This window comes from Pocillopora verrucosa, chromosome 11 (assembly GCF_036669915.1).
Source record: "Pocillopora verrucosa isolate sample1 chromosome 11, ASM3666991v2, whole genome shotgun sequence".
Taxonomy (NCBI): Eukaryota; Metazoa; Cnidaria; class Anthozoa; order Scleractinia; family Pocilloporidae; genus Pocillopora; species Pocillopora verrucosa.
Genome location: NC_089322.1, coordinates 2,647,374 through 2,659,046, shown reverse-complemented (window position 1 = coordinate 2,659,046; position 11,673 = coordinate 2,647,374). Strand labels below are relative to the sequence as shown.

At 37.8% G+C, this 11,673-nt stretch overlaps 1 long non-coding RNA gene across 3 annotated transcripts; it reads right to left on the bottom strand.

The window, feature by feature from the left end:
* Nucleotides 1-465: 465 nt before the first annotated feature.
* LOC136284311 (uncharacterized) lies at nt 466-10,863 on the bottom strand. Of its 3 annotated transcripts, XR_010719147.1 has the most exons (7): nt 10,806-10,863; nt 10,544-10,658; nt 5,331-5,380; nt 4,737-4,884; nt 3,876-4,294; nt 2,330-2,559; nt 466-602 (listed from the first exon to the last, which is right to left on the bottom strand). It is a non-coding gene; the product is annotated as an uncharacterized lncRNA (long non-coding RNA). The 3 variants fall into 3 exon arrangements; XR_010719148.1 differs by having other exon boundaries at nt 3,876-4,884; nt 10,772-10,863; XR_010719146.1 differs by having other exon boundaries at nt 3,876-4,884.
* Nucleotides 10,864-11,673: the final 810 nt, after the last annotated feature.

The following is an 11,673-nucleotide window of genomic DNA, read 5'->3' as shown; positions in this document are numbered from 1 at the left end:
CTAAAGCAAAAACTCACATTTTAAAATCCCCAATACTGAAATTAAAGCATGATCATTGCTTTATGTTGCATGCAGCTTTTTCCTTGAGTAGAGTGGTGCCGTGTTTTTATTGAATGAAGATGTAACTAAATTTCTTGATATTTTTGTCTCTGTTGTCTGCACTCCATAAAGCTCTGTTTCCACACTTGTTTTCATATCTTGATCCTCCCTCACCAGATCCGATTCTGGAATCAGGGGAACTGCAATCATCCTGTTCATTGCCAATGACACCCATTCGTACCCTGCTAAATCCATTACCTGCTACATGTGAATTGAACCCTTCTTGATTACATCATCGCTGCAGAGAGGCATCAGGACAATCAGTCTATTCCATACATCCCAATCTAGTGAGGTAGCATGGTATTGACCATCAGCAATGAGAGGATACAGTGGGGCTGCTTCCTGACCCAATTGCAAGAACCTGCTTACCCCATCAACCTTCATGCCATGGCATATCTTGGTGAAGGAAGTGCTTCAGTAGGTTGGAAACAGGGTCTCCAAGTGATCCAATCTGGTGACTCCATTTTTGAGAGACTGAAGACCTGAAGGTAACTGAAGGTTTCCTGTAAGATAAGGAAATTTTCAACTTAGTATCCATTGCATTGGTATTACTTCACTTTGTTCTATGAGTGGTCCAGCAAACTTGCACTAATCTCTCACCTGGTCAGATGCTATACTTAACCCAATCATGATTTAACCCTTAAACCACTAAGAGCTGACTAGCATCTAATTTCTCCCTACATTATCAACCCTTGTTCATATGATTTGGTCAGAGAATGAGTATTTCAACCCCAAAATGGTGTACAAAAGAATTTCATCCTCATCAAAGTTTGCTGTTTCCATCTCTCTTAAAGGTGAAATGATTGACAAGTTGACTCTGACATACAATCAAACTCGCCAAGCTGTGATTACAAGAGAATTGATTGAGATCATCTCAGGAGCTGCTGCACTGAATTAGATTGAGAACTTTTTATGAAAATGATGTCTTAAGTAATGTTTGTAACTGTTGAAATAAAGAAGCCCTTGGAGGTGTGTTTCCATCCTTGACAAAATTTGTTCTTTAATTTTACTCACGATAATGCGTATCGAGTCATCTCAACTAAGGAAAACTAAGCTTATTCAAATGGAATATCAGGTTACAGCTGCATGACAACCAAGCTTATACAAATGACATATAAGGTTACAGCTGCAGGACAATTAAGCTTATTCAAATGGAATATCAGGCTACAAGCATTTTTCCTACACTCTACCACTTGAGTCCTATCTGGTAAATGTGGCTTGTGTGGCATGGTTCTAAAGAAGGGAATGGGGGTGAATGGGGAAAATACAAAAGAAAAAACACTCAATTTTTTACAGAGCCTCTATAGTCTATTTGTGAATAAGAGATCCCCTCACCATTCACCTGAAAACCATGTGATCCCCAAAAGAATCATCTCAGTTCCCACCTCTCTTAGCAATAAAATTGTAACTGGTCACTTATTGTCATGGTCTGCCAATTATTTCCTGTAATTTAAGTGTTTGTGTCTGGCCCTCACTTAAAAACTTGATTTCATTCAAAATTTTCAACTACCAGACAGTATGTGGATAAAATGTTAACCCATTAACTCTCAAGATCTTATTGTCAATTCTCCACTCTAGCTACCACACATTACTTTGTAAGTTAGTTATGAGGATTTGATGCCAGATCAAGATAACAACTTCTATCAGATAAGTTTCAGTTTCAGTATTCTCATTACCCAATTGTCGGACAATTTCTTGATATTATAGGGAGACGTTACATGTTAATCACTTCTGGGAGTTAAAGGGTTATAGGAGAAGTAACTTAATGGCCACTTGTGAGTGTAAAAGTGATAAACCTCCCGAGAATGGCAGATTTTCCTTTGTGTAACTACAATACAAAGAGAAACCTGTCTTAATTCACTGACCCACTTTTACTTTCCCTTCATTTAACAGCAAAAGCAAAAACCCACATTTAACCCTATAACACCCACAAGTGATTAACAAGTAACTTCTTCCTATAATATCTAGTCATTATCCAGTAACCAGGTAATGACAATACCCAAACTTATCAGGTAGAAGTTGTTATCTTGATCTACCATCAAATCCTTATAACTAGCTTACAAAAAAATGTGTAGCAGCTGGAGGGGAGAATTGACAATTGGATCCTGAGAGTTAAAGGTTTAAAATTCCACCTGAAATTAGAGCATGATAATTACTCCATGTTGCATGCAGCTTTTTCTTGGAGCAGAGCAGTTCAGTGTCTTAAATAAAGGAAAATGTATCCAAATACCTTGATATTTTTGTCTCCATTGTCTACCCTCTACAAAGCTCTTTTTCCTCATGCATTTTCATATCCTGATCCTCCTCTGCCATATCCGATTCTGGAATAAGGGGAACTGCAAAGGATGTGCTCCAGTAGGTTGGTAACACAGTCTCCAAGTGATCCAATCCTGTGACTCCATTTTTGGGAGGAACTGAAGATCTGGAAGACCACGCTTTTGAATCGTAACTGAAGGTGTCCTGCAAGATAAGGAAATTTTCAACTTAGTATCCAGTGCATTGGTATCGCTTCACTTTGCTGTATGAGTGGTCCAACAAACTCACATCAATCTCTCACCCTGTCAGATGCTTTACTTAACCCAATCATGAATTAACCCAATCATGACTTAACCCAATCATGACTTAACCCTTCAACCACTTAGAGCTGACCAGCATCTGATTTCTCCCTACATTATTAACCCTGAATCAAACAGGAAGGTTATGAGAATAAGGAAAATAATCACCAACTTAAGAAGCTCTTGATTGCTGAACAAATTATTCTTGTATAAATAGAATATTATGGAGAATGTACATTGTGATGTTAGGGTGCAGAAGGTTAATCACTCAAGTCTTCCTGCTCTTTGAAAAGTAGACTTTGTTTGTGTCTTGATTTAGAGTTATTATTTAGTCATTGTGATTGTTTTTTGTGATTATTTTAAATGCTCAATCAAAATGTGCACTACATTTAAGAGTTACTCTCATATCAAAGTCACAAAAGGCTGAGCCATGAGCTTAAGAAAATCTCAGAGGATATCCTTAGGATATCTAGGATGGTTTAATGTGATCTCCTCTAAAACAAAACAAAACAAAAACTGACTCTAAAAGGCAAGTAAAACAGACAGGAGTGGGCAAAATTATAGGGAAGACAAATTTAGTATCAAAAATGTAAAAAAACTATGCCCCCATTAAGACCAGTCATAATTTATTGCCTTAAGTTTCTTTTGAAAATTGAGAGTAATGCATTATTTAACAGATTCTTTATTATAAAACAAATAGAGAAGCCTTGACAGTGCTCTGTTCTGTTGTAAAGCACTTAAGAAGTGGCTTGAGAACTCTACCACTTCCTTCATGCTCTAGCAGCTTCCAAAATGCTTTACAACAGAAATAGAGCACAGTCATGGCTTCTCTATTTGCTAAAGAAAGGGAGGGCTGTAAAAATTGACTGCTAATGTAGGGGAAGAGAAAGCAGATTTTTTGCCATAGGAAATGAAGTAATTTAAGTAGCAAACCCCTGTATGTATTGGTATTGTTTTGGTTCCAATGTCATTACTAGATATCATTGCTTCAGTATGATCAAAGAAAGAAAGCAAATTTCCAAGTTGTTCATTTACTTGAATCTAGATATTGTCCAGTTGAAATCTACTGATCACATTCTTGTTTCTATGAACACTTCGAGGAAATAACACTTGCTGTCAAAAGATAACTGCTTTGTGAGATGTACTTGTAACCACTTGTGATGGATAATTATATTATATATATTATAGATATCAAAGGGAACAACTAATGTGCGAACCTACCTTCACCGATATCGCACAGCTCGTTCTTGTTCGTCAAACATCATACGTTAGCAATTTCAAGGAGTTCTTTTATACAGAAAGAGTCCCTCTTCAATTGTGGGGCAGCTGCAATTCAGTGTTTTCAATTACATATTCAAAGTACTCTTGGTAGATACTTTTCTCTTCTCCATTGGTCAGGTTCTCCCTCATGGATTAGATCTCATTATCCAGGACTGGGTGAAGTAGACCATCTACTTTCCATGAAGCTCTGGGAGAAAGAATAGTTCATCCGGTCTTCCACTTACAGTGTCACGACTACAGCCCCTTATTAAATGTGTGTACCAGTGTTGTTTAACTTTATCCAGGTCATCTTGAAGTAATTGAGCGAAAGAGAACCAGAGGCATGCCATTTGAATCTCATCTCCTGGGTTAAAGATTTCCTGTTCCATAGGGCACTTAATGAAGTTAATCCACCAAACAGACCTAATTCTTCTGTAAAATGCCCACTAGCCCTAAATCCTTTGGTTTGCCAGGGTGGCTCATACTTGTGCGCTTCTGCATCTCGTTGAAATGTACATTGCAAGTTACAAAAATGGCGCCTTAATTAGCAGGACAGAGCTAGTCCCAGGTTCCGGTCGCTTTCAGCGACGGGTTTAGTCACCAGTACTTTGAAATTTTGATTTTGGTGTGTTTTACGCTTTGTTAAGGGGATTTCTACCTTCATCAGACCAATCTTAAAAGGCTATTTTTATCAATTTGCTACAACCAACTGACCAATAGCAATTATTCTGTTTACAGTAATAGAATTATCCGCCTTTAGTAATGCATTAATAGAAGATTTTTCATTGAAAGCGTAGTCAAGGCCACTATGGCGATAATCACCTTCAAGCGAAAACCTGGACATCAGGTTCTTGCAATGTCAATAGAGCCTTCTCCCCAAAGGTATGCTTTTGACACTCAGCCACCCTCCATTCATGGAGTGTTAGCCCAGTGGCTGTGGTGTGGAAGGGTACAAGCATAACCACCAATCCTGTAATGCAGGCAGTCAAATAAGATGAATAAGACAAGCCCCTTCTAGCTTCATAGTAAACTGCCAGTTGGACAAGGGGTCCAATAACATACCCACCCCTAAGGCTCTCCTTACAGAGCCATTTGCAACCCACCCTTGGATAGTGGCTGGCTGCATGCAGGGTATTAAGCTTGACGTTAAGCCCTCTGCATTTTTATCGGCAAGTATGGCTTGATGGCGGGGTATGCTCCTAACCCTAGCCATCAAGATTTTGCTGCCCCCCTCTCAGCCTACTGCTTTGGACTTTCAACCGCCCTCCAGCCACAGGGTGTTCACCCACTAACTGAGCTCTATCAAAGCATGAACCTGACTGTCAATCTTGCAATATATCGGGCATGTTTTTGCACTTCCTCACTCTTTGCTAATCTAATGGCCGCATACACTGGCAAAGCAAAATCTTACCATACCATTTAATTCCTCTTTGCAACATCTTCCCGCTCAAGTCTTGTGCAAGTTGCTACAAAAAAATCACATAAAAACAATCAAACTACATCAAAAATATAGCATTCAACCATTTCCTACAAAGAAAACACTCTAAGTGGTCTCTTACAAGCCATTAAACCACTCGCACAAGTATAGACACGATAATAATTATATATTGCACACAATTTTAAAAATTATGAAATTTAGAATACAATCATCAGAATAACAACTATGGCTTTTATTTGTTTCAGTCACCTGAAATAAATCTTTGAGTTTAGAATTTTAGTCAGTCACGTTGCTTCCAACGGAGCCAGCACAGGATTATCATGGAATTTAATTCGATTTTCAATCGTTAGGGATCGAAGATAGAAATACACTGCTTCGATTCAGAAATAGCCCAAGAGTGATGTGAAAGATCTGAAACTTTATGTGGGAATACCACCCATCAGCAATCTTCTTCACTCGCTTTCAGTAAAAAACTTTTTAGCTAAAGCTGAGCGTGACAAAACAAGGCTTTGATTTAATCTTAAAACGAACGTCAAATTAAGCTGTAGAAGACCAGTGCATTTATGGTCGATTTTCGCTCTATCATTCTGAGTGGTGAAGGGCGGTAAGATGGACATGGCATGTATGAAGTCTCTCTCTCTCTCTCTCTCTCTCTCTCTCTCTCTCTCTCTTATTAGTTTCGTCTTTAGGAATATCAAACTAGCATACATAGCTAGGAAAATAGCTTTGATTCAGCATGATGTCAAAGATACAGATATCGAATTTATGACCGACTTCTATCGTCATTTTATTGATTTAATTCCATTGCACCAAGCATTATCTCCAATAGTCAAAAATTACATCCATTCTACTTCTAAGATTAGGGAAATTAGATGTACTTGGGACATGGGACTTCAGTCAGTTTGGCCAGATGACTTCATGATGGAGTTCCACTTGATCTGGAGTTAAAAACGCTCACAGCAACTGAACCATGTCGTTACAACTGAATGAAAATATCTCAGTTGCATTAGCAAGGTATAGCTCTGTTTGTTTCTTGATTTAAATAATCTAGTATCTAACGATTACATTGATTGAGCGGCGTCATTTTGACCGGCTTTTGCACTTTATGAGTATAATAACAAGTTGTTCATCTGATTTTGCCGAAACTTTGGATTTATATTCTATAAGCTTCTTTCTCGATGCGTTGTCTTTAGTTGCGGTCTTCATGTGGAAACATGGTGACTACCACGCGAGGTAAACGACGGCCACAGAGGAGGCATCTCGAGGAATCACATACGACTTTAACAAAACAGGTTTCATAATGTATAATTCGGCCCCCTCGTCGACGTCGACTTGGATCTGGAAAGGTACCCACAATAGAATTAAATAGGACATGGTACACGAGTCTAATCGGTCCGTGCCTTGAATCAATTTCCTCTCTCAGATTGCCATCTTGAAGATCAGCTACGAATGTATTGAAAACCCTCCGTAAGGATATGTTTGGACGAAATAAGGAAACGTCATCAACATCTGTACGGTGGGAATGCTTGACATATACATGCTCCCATTCTACTGTAATTTGATGGAGGCTTTCTATACACTCATGACAAGGCCAAGCAAAATTCATGGCCGAAACTATTAGTCTAGGGGCCAAGCCACTTTTCGGTACCAAACCGAAGGACAAAATCTAAGTGTTATCATGTGATTCTACTGCCTAGGGTGTTTTTCAATTTGTACGATAACCTTTGTGGATGAGTAGCTTTGATGGAGAATTTTTGATTTAAAATTTCGCCAAAAATGGCGCCAACGTTGTAATTCACATCGCATCATGGGTAAATCCAAGATGGCGGCTAAGTGTCATCATGTGATTCTACTGCTTAAAGTGTTTTTCAATTTGTATGATAACCTTTGTGGATGAGTTGCTTTGATAGAGATTTTTCGATTCAAAATTTCGCAAAAAATGGCGAGAGCGTGAAAACGAGGTTCAGAATAAAATCCCTTAAATATTCTGTCACGATCGTTTCATAAGATCTTTAGATAGTAAAAAGAGAAAAACATTTGTATTTTTTCCTCGGAGTTGTCAGAAGTAAAAATTTGTAAAAATTGTAAGGAAAATCATAAGCGTTTCAAGGGTTGATAGGATGGGGTTTGCAATATTTCTCAGTCATCGTCGAGACTCATTGAAATCAGGGGTACTAAGACAGTTACACGGCAGCTATGAAATTTTGTGCAGTGGTCTTTTTGGTTTATCTTGCCATTGGTGCTGATGCACGAGAAAGAAAAATTGCAAACAAATAATGGGCAAGTTGTCAAATCTTGAGTACTTGATAGTAAAGAAACAGGACTGCTGTAAAGTGGGTAAAGTTACAAGACTGTTACAAAGTCGAATAGAAATTTTATGCACTATTAGTATGTATGACCTTGGAAACGCAAGTTTAGATAAAGTGTTTTAGTTTAAACTTTCTGGGAAACTGAACTACTTCTTTAAGACTCGTCCTTCCCGAGCAAAAATATAAACAATGCCAAAACTTCTCCCTACACTTCTTTCGTGCTCTAACCGCTTCCTGCGTGCTTTACAACAGAACCGAGCACAGTCAAGGCTTTTCCATTTGTTAAATAGAGACCAATTTCTACTCAGTGTGCTTGAAGAGGATATTTAAACACAGACAATGATCACGAACCGCGCATTATTCTAAATTTGGGAGAAGTTACTAAAACCGTTATTCAATTCTAGAATGTAACGACTGATAAGAAATTTGACCTGAACAATTAGGAATTATTCTCGTATTCTATTTTTTGATTGCCGATCCGAAGGCTGAAGCGAATTCACATCTGATTATTTCTATTTCGAGTAAAGATACTTTTGGAGAGTATTACGAGCCGATATTAATAAAATCACTTTTTGCAATTGTTGGCATGGTTTTGAATAAGATATGGCAGAAAACTGACTTATTTTGAAGTTTCTTAGTCAAGCAGGTAAAAGCTCTTACACAGTTTTACTGATCATTACTAACGAGGCAAGAAGAATTTTTGTCTGAACTTGCGGACAAAGTAACACTTTCACTGTGCAAGGTAATGATTAATTAGAGCTCTTCCTCGTCGGTCTTAAAATCTAACGGATTCTTAATTAGACAGTATTATTTGTTATATTGGGATGAACCAAGAAAAATATGCCAAAAAGGATCAAATAAAATTTCTCTCGACGTGGCACCAGGATTTTCCATGTAAAGGTAAGTGCTGGTGTTGGCTAGAAGTGGATGCGGAAGACAGCCTGGTGACTGTGAAAGTCACAACATTTAAGCTTGTGTTTCTCGGAAATTGTTGGTCGCCTCAGCAAGGGGTAGGGACCTTTCAATCGTTTGCTCGCAGTAGCGACTAAACGCTTTCTTCCCCAATATTTTTCAAAACAAATTTCACAGAAATTTTCGAAGTCAATCAGCGCTTGACATGCACCACATAAATGTTTCCTATTCCTATAACAATTTAAACTTCTACATTTTTGCTAAAAAATTTAAACCTCTACCTTATGATTTGCTGAGAGAAGTACAGTTTGCATGTAACACAATGCAGAAGAAATTAAGGTAATACAGATTAAACAATAGTTGATTTTGTGTATAAACAGACTCGGAAATTCGACCACATTTCTAAAAAAAAGTTAATACTAAGTTAGGAAGTTTGAGAGAAATACTCAATGTGAATTCTGCGAAAATCTCTGACCGCTGAGCGTGTGGTTCATTGAAGACCATGCCTGGTTAATTTGCATTTTATTTGCAGAATCTTGATTATGGAAATCTGTCTCCCAAACCGTCCTTTAATTAACAAATAGAGAAGACTCGACTGTGCTCTGTTCTGCTGTAAAGCACGCAGGAAACGGCGAGAGCAGGAAAGAAGTGTAGGGAGAAACACGAGACGTAGTGCCTTACAACAGAACAGAGCACAGCCACGGTTCTCTATTTGTTTTAAAATACAGAATCTGTTCAATTCCCCACGCATCGCTTTCAATTTTCAAGACAAATTTTATTTTCAAAGCGAACAACAGTGTCATAAGCATGCTTCATACTCTCATAAAGCATGCTACAATGAACCAATCAGAATCCTTGTTAGCATGGTTCAAATAATTTAATTGGTTAAACAAGACTAAAGCTGTCAAAAATGTCAAACCATCAAAGTTCACAATTTTCAAAAGTTTACAAACTGAAATTGTTCCGCGCGGCAGGTCGACTTTAACACTTTTGCCTGAAGTTTTTTATTCTCTAATTCAGAATTTAAAGATGAAATATTCCTTAAATTCCGGACGAATTAAAACTCATAACAACTTGCGAGTTTTTTTCACATGGCAAGTAGATAACAAACTGCTCAAGGCCATGTTATATGTATAAACGACAGCCGAATTCACAGGAACATAAAGATTGCTCGGGATGACAGCCTCGTAATACTCGGCTTCAGTGACTGATGTGGCCTTCCTCTCAACGCATCGGAAAGGATATCAGAGTAAGCTCTTAGTTTTTCTGAGGCTTGCTTGACTGCGATGACCGGAGATCGCCATGATGATGTAGCCGCGATGGACCTCAACATGATCGCAGTCGCTCTGACACCGTCATATAATTAGTATGAATTTAAACACTTATGCCAGTTTGGCTATATCTTTCATAATTCCTGCTTTGTTCTGTTTTGTTTTTGAACGCGAAACTATATATACTCTACAAGTGTGAGCTGTGTTTGATTTTTATTACCGTACGCAAGCTGGCAATATAACTGAGAGTGAAAACCTTCAAAACTCGGACTGTCCATTTCGTTTTCTAGCCAGAGAGAAGTCCCGGAAAAGGTCGGACATAGCACAATTTGGCAGATGGCGTGACAGCTTGAGCTCAGCTCTCTATGCTTTGTACTCTGATAGAGCACGCTCTTTCAACCAATGAGAGCGCATTATATCCGAACTTGACAGAAAAGAGAAGAGCTCGAGGACTTGTCCGCTCTCGTCTTTGAAATATTCAGAAGGTTTTGTAAATTATTTTCACATATTCCCTCGGTCTTTAAAAGCTGAATTACTCTTGTTTATGTAATTCAAACTGCACCAGCTTCACTGTTCACCAGAGAAGAAAAAACTTAGTTTTTTCTGATATGCAATATACTGCATATGAGAATTACCTTAAACTTGATTTCATGTTTTCTTAACACGAATTTTTGTTGAATCGTGGCTACTTTGACATACCTTAATTTAAAATCGAAATTTCATCATTTAAAGCAGTCTTCGCTCAGATCATCGTGAAACGTTAACGACAGAGAAAAAAGAGGCCGCCGTTGACAACGTCATTGCTTCTGAAACCCTGTAAGAAGAAGAAAAACAAAGCAAGTGAAAAGTTTTGCAAAGTATTTAAATTGACCAACTTTGAGTTAAAACAGAACAGAACTTCATACTACTGATTTTACATAAACTCACTTGACGGGAGAATAGACTTTGATAAGAAACTTACAATAGAGATTCACTCCTGCTTGGACAGTTCTTTCCCCGAATTTTTATTTACCCCTTTTTTAATTCTTTCGAGTTTTGCCGGAACATGCCGAAACCCATTCAAGGGTTCAAACCCACACGCTATGTGCTAATGAGTATGTTACTAATTGCAATTGAGAAGGACAATTAAGAACAGTTGTGAACATTTATTGCAAGACATCTTCACCGCCGAATTTCCCCATTGATTCCAAATCAACCGATGTTGCAAAGGGTAATGATTTTCATCGGGTGGTGCTGACTTTAAAGTCACAAAAATCATCGAAATACATTTTCCGTGTAATATTCTCGTGACACGCGCGAATGATTTACATTCAAATGAATAGTGCAGGAGTTAGCGGGGCGAGACCACAGAGTGGAAATTATTTAACGAAATCATTAGATAAAATTACTTAACGAGATCATATGATGGAATAATTTAATGGAATCATTTGATGGGATCATTTCATAATATCAAAATGTTCGAATACCATAGGAGACTGGCGCTTTGATCTCATATCATTTTCCCATTGCGTGACATTCTAGGAGAACAGGGAAGTCAATGATATAATAACACAGGGGCTTTCCCGCGGAAACGAGTCATCAGATTGCTATTTTTCTTTGGTCAAGTGGTAATCTCGAGAGATCATGTAATCTTTACAAATATATATAAAAGAATTTAAAAAAACGTTTTTGAAAACATGTCTCGATAATTCTTCTGTCTTCTTAAGTTCTTATTAATGCAATTTAAAGTGTAAATTTAAAATGCTCATTGGACAAAAAAAACAATAGAAACAAAACAATGTATGCAATTACAAGGAAAGTTTTAAACTAACATAATAAAGTTGATGATT